The sequence below is a fragment of the Populus nigra genome, chromosome 6 (assembly GCF_951802175.1).
Source record: "Populus nigra chromosome 6, ddPopNigr1.1, whole genome shotgun sequence".
In the NCBI taxonomy this organism is placed as follows: Eukaryota; Viridiplantae; Streptophyta; class Magnoliopsida; order Malpighiales; family Salicaceae; genus Populus; species Populus nigra.
Window position 1 is genome coordinate 18,589,563 of NC_084857.1, and position 9,860 is coordinate 18,599,422.

Below are 9,860 nucleotides of genomic sequence, written 5' to 3' on the forward strand. Positions count from 1 at the left end.
ATAAATGGACCTTTGACTCATGGTTGAATATCTATGAATCAAAATCAAAATTTTTTGTGTTGGTTTGATTTACACTAACTCAAGATAACACTTCTAGTGCTGGTTTGAATTCATTTGATACAAACTCAAACTTCTTAGTACTGGTTTGAATTCTAGTGATACAAAGTAACACTCATGGTACTGGTTTGAGTCCCATTGATTAAGACTTAAATTTCTTGGTGTTGGTTTAAATTCCAATGCTGGACTTAAACTTCTTGGCATTGGTTTCAATTTCAATGATACGAGGTGACATTCCTAGTACTAGTTTGAAATATAAGTAATGGTTTGAATTCTAGAGACTTAAGATAACATTTCTAAAAGGGTATAAAGAAATTTGTGTGATAGCCCTTAAACATGAAAGCCTCACGATGGTTTGACTCATATATGTTGGAGCTTTGTTGGGCTCAAAATAAGAGAAAAGTTTTACCTAGTAATGAGACTGAATTTTCTAATGAAAAAGTTGCAAGGTTAGAATGTCGTTTGGTAATGAGATTGTGTCTGCGTTTTGTTTAAAACGCAGATGCAACCTGTTTGGTAAAGGAAAAAACATAGTTCACTATTCATGAGTCCCACAGTGTTTTTGTGTTTGAAACACAGGGGGAGGGAAAGCATGACAGGGCTGCTTTGCGCGGATGAAGCATGCTACATTGTTCAGTGAACAGTGAAGCATGCTACATTATTCACGGAACAGTGGAGCATGCATCCACTGTTCCAGCCGGACCGGGTCCGGTTCAAAGCTCAAAATGCATTGAACCAAGTTCGACTTAGTAAAATAAAAAAAAATTATTTTTATTTTTTAATTGTATTTTATTCAAAAAACTAGTGTTTAACATTATTCAATGACACTACATAAATTAGACGGAGAGCGCTTGAACACGTAGCATTTGCAGAATTTGATCGCAATCCCAAATTGTAGATAGTTTAATAGAATAATAAAAAATATTTTATATAAAGTATTATTTATTTCATGATGTAATAGCAATAGTTAAATCTATAATATTTAAATTGAAAACCATTAATATATATATATATATATATATATATATTATTTTATAACCTCAATTTCAAAAACATTCTTAACCAAACACATTAAACAACTTTTTGTTCAACCTCAATTTCAACCACAATTTTAACCAAACATACATAAATACCAACTTAACCTCAACTAAAAGTACTTTTTATAAAACAAGTTTTTTTCAAATCACAACCACAATAGTTACCACAATACAAAACACACTCGAGTTTGCAAGCCCTTTGCTAAACTTGAATTTGTTGTGACCTTGCTAGAGAATTTTCATGTATGCTTTGTAATGCTTTTCTACATAGCATTGGATATTACTATATATTATGGGTTAGAAACTAAATGAATACTTACCTACTATAAATATAGGTCATATATTATAAATTAAGTTTTCTACTCCTATCTCGATATTTGCTAGTCATTTAATAAACTGTTGTACTAGAGCTACTAAAATAAATTATCAACTTATTTTTCATATTGGATGATGAATGAAAATTAACCCTTGCTTGTGATTATTGCTCACTCATTGTTTAAAGATACTTTGCATCCTCTAGTACTATTTGGATAATATTATTTTTGCCTCAAAGCCTAGGATCTCACCATACTATTTTAGGTTATTTTGAGAGACTAGGTTTTCTAAGAAATTATGACATGTCCTAGTTTTTTTTTCTTTTTCATTTGTTATCTTGAGAGTCTTAACACTATGAACTACTGCTTAGAGAGTGACAATTTTACCCCCTCCAGTTTGTGATACTCGCATGCCTATTGTTTTGTGAGTCTTATCCTTTTCCATTTAATACTTAAAGATTGGCAATTCATCATTCTTCCTCAATTATATCTTTTTTTTTCTTTCTTAATTTTATGGTAAATTTCTCACTTGAGTTCTTGGTCATAGTTTCAGTTTTGGTTATTTTGTATTTTAAAGAAAGAAACTTTCTTGATGCGAGCTTTAAAAATAATTTGTTTTTTTTTTTTGGGTTTAGCGGGATAGTCAAATTGTTTAAACATGCTCTAACTATTTCTTGAGGTGTTATGAATTTATTAACTTTTTTTAACTATGTATCTAGCCAAACACATTCATTTATTGATTATCACTGTTGCAATAGAATATATATCACACACATATATGTACCTTGCCTCATCTACATAATTTCTAGTCATAATAATTTTACACGTCACATTTCAATTGCATTACAAACTAACAATTTATGAAAGTATTTTAAATAATTAAAAAAGACAAGAGGATGACGCTTACCTTAAGCTCTTAAGAAATTAAATCCCTCTTTGGACATTTCTCCTATAATTTCTAGACAATATAATTAATATTCACACCACTAATAAAAATTCATATCTCTATATATCCTAAAATTTCCAAGTAATGTTCTACACATTATAACCATCAAACTCACATTTGAATTTCTTGGCTAATCACATCATACACCACTAATTACTATTTACCCACACTTTCAAATTCCTATTTCCTAGTCATAATTTAACTCAGCACCCCTTCTATCCTTGTTCTAAACATAAATATCTATTTGAAATATCAATTTAAACACAATTTGTTTAATCATTTCTTAACCACTTTAATTCCAAAGTTACAACATTCAAACATATTGCATATGTGCGACATCGTGGTGAGTGTCCACTCTTGGATATCTAGGTAGTCGGGAAATGAGAGAGACAAGGATTTCTTGTCTTTTCAGTGCAAAAAGAGAATGAGAGTCACCACCTAGTATTTTGGTCACTAGAAACCCTAACCGGTCTCAGAGATCGGGCACGATGGCTAATTGCGTAAAGGAAAAGTATTAGCACCTTAAATACACCCTACCTAAGGTAAGCTACATTGTTTAATTATATGATATATGCTAAGGTGTTATTGTATTTTTAATTATTGGTTTGTCTAAGGTCCAAGAAAAGTCTTTCTTGGTAAAGAGATTCTTATCTTATCAGGTAAATCTTACCCGTTCTAACATCAATAAAATTAGGAACTAACTATTATTTAATATTATAAATATATCTTATGTATAAGTTCATAATCTCAGATATGAAAAGAAAACAAAATAAATTTTTTGGTATTTTTGAAATATTGGCCTAGTTCTCAAGGTTTTAATAAACTGGTTGTTAAAACTTAAAATGCATGCTAAATACATCTATATATTTTTAATGTAAATACGATATGAATTTTTCTCATATTTTTTAGAGACTTAGCCGTATGGACGAAAACAAGACTTTTTTTTTTTTGTTCTTTTCTATATATTTTTTACAACATTTCAGATAAAACCAAGTATTTTAATACAAGATTTGTATCTTTAAAATATAAAAATACAAACAAACTAATATTAAGTAAAATTGGTAGAAAAATACGTGGGAAAATCATAAATTTTTTTGAAAAGATTTTAATACTTTTTTGAATTTTTTGTTTTTATTTAAAATACAATATTATATAATATAATATTATTATATTATAATATATAATGGGATGGGCTGGCCCAAATATATGGGTTGAACCGTCCTAGTTGAGCCAAAATCAACCTAGAAAAAATTGGATTGAGGTCAGCTTAAAGGAGTTGGGTTTGGGCCGAGGTCGGCTCAGAAGAGTATTGGGCCGGTGTCGACCCAAAGATTTTTTCTTTTCTTTTTTTTTGGACTAGGCTAGGCCAGACCTGACCATTTCAATTTGGGTCGACACTAGTCTGGCGCAGTGAACAGTGGAGAACTCTCCACTGTTCACTTTTGCACATAGTTATCAAACCCGACCCGGGGGTTGACTCGACTAAGGGGTTGGGTCCCGGCTTTCATGGGTCAACTCGGGTCAACCAGGGTCATCCCGGATTAACTCGGACAATAAAAAAAATATATTTAAAATTTTAATATTTCATATGAAAAAATTAAGAAACAACTCATGTGAATATAAGCCTTACATGTAAATAATTAACAAAATTTATATTGTAAATAGTGAAGTTTAAAAGAATATTTTAAAATATTTTTTATCTTACATTGAAAAGATACTATGTTATCCTTTTAAGTTGAAATATTTAAATTAAACAAAAATATCCCACAATGAAAAAATACAATTTTTTTTCTTATGAACATAAAGTATATATATTAAAGAGCTTCAAATCCCACATTGAAAAAATAATTTATTTCTTGTGAACATAGAGTATATATATTAAAGGGTTTCAAATTTTATATTGAAAAGATATTATGTTATCCTTTTAAATTGAAGTATTTAAATAAATTTTTTTTATCCCATTTAAAAAAAAACTGAATTTTTTTTCTTGTGAACATAGAGTATATATATGAAAAAATTTCAAATTTCACATTGAAAAAATAATTTTTTTTAGAACATATAATATATATATTAAAGGGTTGTAAATTTTACATTGAAAAATAAAATATTTTCTTAATATAAAATATTTTTCAAGTATTTTTTAAATTAAAACATAAGTGAACACGGTGAAAGGACCATTGCTGGCATTGTAAAATACAAAAGACTTGGTGCCAATAGCGGCTGATGGAAGGGGAAGCTTTTCAATAGTGGAGGAGAGAAATCCTGGGTAAAGGCGAGTATTATCAAGTAAAAAAAAAACTATTTTAGGATATTATCTGAACTATTCGTAATTTTTTTTATTTATTCAAGTCTGATTTTTTTTTTCATTTACTCGAGTTTGTATTATCCAATCGAACACTTGGAGGAGACCTGATTTGCCATCACCATCTCATTAATTTTTTACCTAAATATTAAAAAAATTACAAATAATCAATTAAAATTAGGCCCAACAAATGTTTTGACTAGCCTAGATTAAGTAAAAAAAAAAGTTATAAATAAAAAGATAATATATAATATAATTCAGGTAGCCTTGAATTCTTTTAATAATACCTGAATTACTTGAAAAATTACTTATTTTTTATAATTTGTAAGACACGTGACCAAAAATAAATAAAAAGATATTTCAAGTTACTTTTTTTAATAGTACTCACTCCGAGTGAGTTGAAGGAATGGGAAGATAAGAAAAGGAAACAAATATCATTTTCAATGTAATATGTGAGTGATGGAAGTTTTGAGACACATGCAAAGTACTCCATAAAGTATGGACATGTATTTATAGCCAAAGTAGAATGGCATGGTATATGCGAACCTTCAAGACAGGTTAAAAAAACAAACAAACTCGGGTCTCGTCTGGGTGTGGCCGGGTCTAGCCAGGTTTTTGAATTGGACGATTTTTTGTTTTACCCGGACCGGTCTAGTCGACCGGGTCCCAGGTCGACCAGCCGGGCCGATCCGGGTTTAATAACTATGCTTTTGCAGAACAGTGAAGATGGGGGAAGCGAAGCACAAGAAGAAGAGAGGGGGAAGGAGACTAACTTGGTGGTAGCTTCACGGTGGTGCTATTGTGGCGGTGACGAGGAAAAGTTGGTGGTGATTGCTGCTGTTTTTCTTCCAACTAGAGTGGCTGTGCAGAAGCACAAATATCTGTTTTCTTTCCTTCTCTTTTTCTATTTTTGTTTATTCTTCCTCCGCTCTTGGTTTTTTCTTTTCTTTTCCTTCCTTTTCTCTTTTTTTTCTTATTTCTCTGTTTTACTTTGTTTTTTTTCTTTGTTTCTCTTCTCTATTTTACTCTCTTCCCTTTCTCTTTCATCTATTTTTTTTCTTTTTATTTCCCCTCCTTTAAAATGACGTCTTTGTCTCCTTCAAATCCTCTCAAAATGTCGTCCCCTTTCCGTCCTTTTCTCCTTATCTTCCCCTGGTATTTATAAAGGGCAGGGGGAGAGAGTCACCCTACCCTGTCCAATTGTGGTACAGGGGGAGCGGGAGCTACCTTACCCTTTCAAGTCATGGGAGACAGGGTAAGGTGGTTGGGGCGGCCTTTGTGCAACCGCCCTAGAGACGCTCGCAAGGTATGACTCTCATATTTTTCTTCATCATAGTGGTAGGCCATGAGGGGGTGGGGGTTATGTCAAGGTTTTTGGGCAAGTGGAAGTGGGAGAGAGATACTGCAAAGAAGGGGAAGAAAAACCTTCTTCCCCTGCCTTTGCGTGTTAGGGGAAGAAGAAGATACATAAACGACACTATTTTGGGCTTTGTTTTGTGAATAGTGAATGAAACGGCGCTGTTTTGTACAAAATACGTCATTTCATTTAAATGAAAATGGTGCCAAAATGCATCAACTTCGAAATCAGCCCTCAATTTTTTATTTATTCAATCAAGTTCTCAATTGCAATTTTAATTTTAAGAATCAATTCAATTGCATCCCTGTCAAATTCAAAAGTCAGCCCTGATGTTGGCTACCTTTTTCACTTTAGTCATTGGTTTCGAATTTATGCAATTTAACCCCTAATTGACCATCAAACTTTTAAATGTTTTCAATTTGAACCCTAATTCTCGTCAATTGGGTCCTTAAAGTTTGTCGCCTTTTGCAAAATGATCATTGGTTTTGAATTTCTTTAATTTAGCCTTTAATTAACCCCAAAACTTTGATTTTCTTGCAGTTTTGCCTTTGATTTCAACTAAATAACTTGGTAAAAAATAAATTTGGTCTCTTAAAATTTCAATCTTCTCAATTAAGCACAAATTGGGCTCTTAAACTTAATATTTCACCAATTAAGCCCTAAATAAAATTAATTTGACCTATTTAAAGTATAATTAAGTCCTTGCACTTGATTAAATCCTTCAATTGGACTCAAATTAATTCTTAAACATAATTAAACTTTAATTTGACTTATGATTAAATCAAATTGGCCTATTCAAAATTTAATTATGCCCTTGGACTTAATTTCTATGCAGATTTGTCCAATAATCATTTAATTTGACCTTGAATCTATATTGTTTCTTTAGTCTTGGGTATAATAGGGTACAATTAGACTTCGAATTTCATCCAAAATTACAACTTGATTTTCCCATATGTTTGAGATCCTTCTCGACCTACTTTCTTTACGTCGCCAGTCTTTATTTTATTTATTTTATTTTTGTTTTGGAAGAAAAAGAAGTGAATTTAGGAAATAACCCTAAAATAGGTTATAACAGTTGCCTCTCTCTTTACAATGCTTACGATAGAAAGTCTCGTAAGAGACTTTAGATAGTAAGCTTTGTAAAAAAAAGAATGAGAGATAACGGACTCACTATATTAAGAAATGATGAATTGTTTTGAAAGTATTTGAAGTAAGGGCTAGAAAGCGCACTCAGTGGAAAAATAAAATGGTTTTTCTGGTGAAATTCAAATATTTTTGAAATGGTTGAATTGTCATAGGTGACCTACCCAAGAAAAAATAAAAAAGAGTTTTCAAGATGGTCTCATTGTAATGGGTGACCTATTCAGGTGGAAAATGAAAAGGAGTTCTCAAGATGGTCTCATTATAATAGGAGATCTATCTAGGTTGAAAAATGTAGATATTTTTCAAGAATGGTCTCATGGTAATGGGTAACCTACCCAGGAAAAATACAAAGATTTTCCAGAAGTTGAAAAATGCAAAGATTTTTCATGAATGGTCTCATTATAATGGGTGACCTACCAAGGTGAAAAATGAAAAGGTTTTTCAAAGTGGTCTCATTGTAATAGGTGACCTATTAAGATGGAAAAATGAAATGTCTTGAAGGGACGACATAATAGGCTTAAAGGGGGATGAGGACTCAAAGGTGCATTTGAAATAAAGTAGGGTTAGATAATGCATTACCCGAGAGATGAGGGCTCAAAGGCGCACTCGAAGGAGGTAAGGTTATAAAATGCACTACCCTAGAGATGGGGGCTCAAAGGCGCACTCGAAAGAGGTGAGGGCTAAAAGATGCACTCGAAAGGAGGTAGGGTTACAAAATGCACTACCCAATAGGTGATGATGAAATATCGATATGTTAATGATGAAAGCAATGCACTATGATCAATATGCAGGTATACTTACCTGAGAAATATAGATCTATATTTTTTCATGGTGTTTTCCTTTTCTTAAAAGTTTGAGTCTCTAATTATAAGCTTTGATTGCTTTTCCGCTCTTACTTACTCGAGTCACACTTGTGTTCTTAACTTCTAAGAATTGTATGACACCAACATACTTCTTTGCCTACAAAATTTTATCTCAAGGGTTGCCAGCTTTGCCATATATATTCTGTTGTTTTAGAAAGGAAATCATGGAGCCAACCCTATTTTGTATTTTTGGATTGCCCCCAACTTGATTATACCCCCAAGTGTTCAATTTGGGTTTTCTTTGGGGATGAGGCTATGTGAAAGAAGATTTGGTTATTTAAAAGGAGTTGTTTTCATGCAGAAGTTTTGGAATTTCAAAGCTATTCCAAACACAGAAATCATTTTGACATCGATTTAAAACAAACTCCTTATGAAGAAATTCAAGTGATCCCTATGGACAAGTTTTTATAAGTGATGAAAACTTTTGGTTTTGGTGAAAATACGAAGTGACATTTTATTGGTCAAAGAGGTTCAAACTTTAATTTGAGGGTTACAGAGAATCAATCTTCAAAGCATTTATTTTTCTTGTATGAATAATGACTTGTTTCGCATAAGAAAGCATTGCCTATCGATCTAAATTGCTTACCTTTGATCATAAAGGGCTTGATTGAGCACTTAATGTAGGCTTTGGCTCTTGATTAGGAAGAACATGATATTTATAGGCTCAAAAGGTGTTTATAGAATCTTAAGACTAAGGGTCACTAGTGCTTATTCTATACCTTTTTTATCCTTTGAATTGTTTTGTAAAATTGGTCTATTATGCCCTTTAGTGTTGAACTTTAGGATTTTTCTCTTTGTTTTTTCTTCATTTGGTTTTAAGCATCATTATATCAGTTATTTTTATAGAAAGCTCAAATCTTTTGGATCATTTGGATTTTTTTCATGCTCCCCCAACTTTGTTTGGGCACCTTTGATAATTGAGAATTTTCTTTCATGTGCTCTAGTGTTGTTTCAGCACCTTTAATTATTAAAGATTTTTGTATATCTCATGCACTTGCCCCCTAGTGTGGGGTATGATCCTAGTTAATGTTATTTTTCTCAAGAAAAACATTAGGCTTAATTGGGACTGCAAAATATATATTTTAGCCACGTGAAAGGATTATCAAAGATGGTCTTTTCTCATTTCAAGCACATGCATTTAAGATTGGTAAGCCTTGCTTTCATGCGAATATGCTAAATGATTTCTGATTATTCATTCAATTAAAAATAAGCTTTGGAGTCATCTTATGGTGTTTAGGTTGTCCTTCAAGTTTTCTAGGTGTATGTTTACCTTTCTAGGACATTACTTGAATTTCTAGAGCTTGTTTGTTTAGACAAACACCAATATGATTTATGTCTTGTACTAAAACTTTAAATTTCCAAAAATCCTTGTGAACGTGTGAATTCATGCATAGTTTTGGAAATACAATGAAGAATTCTTAGTGCAATGGTTTCGTGAGTAAAAAGTGTGCTTGTGTAGGTAGGAAACATCAATGAAAATGAAGGCACATTATGAACATAAGAAAACACATAATATTTTTAACAAGAAGGGCTCATTTGATAGAGAAAGTCTTGTGGCATTATGAGCTAAAATATCATCAAGACTAAAACAGGTTGAAACAGACTTGATCAAACAAAAGGCGATAATAGAGCAAGTTTCATTCTTCCATTTCAGTAAATCTTCTTTTAGGCCAGCCTCCCTATAATAGCTCTTATAGAGGTCTCATTGACGGTGTGGATATAAAACTGTGGTAGAAATTTGAGTCATTCAAAAATTTATGTTGCCTTCTTCGCACCCTACTCTGACCATTGGTGCTTCTAGATTTCTCGGGCATTCTGTCATTATTGCATTTCTGATCTAT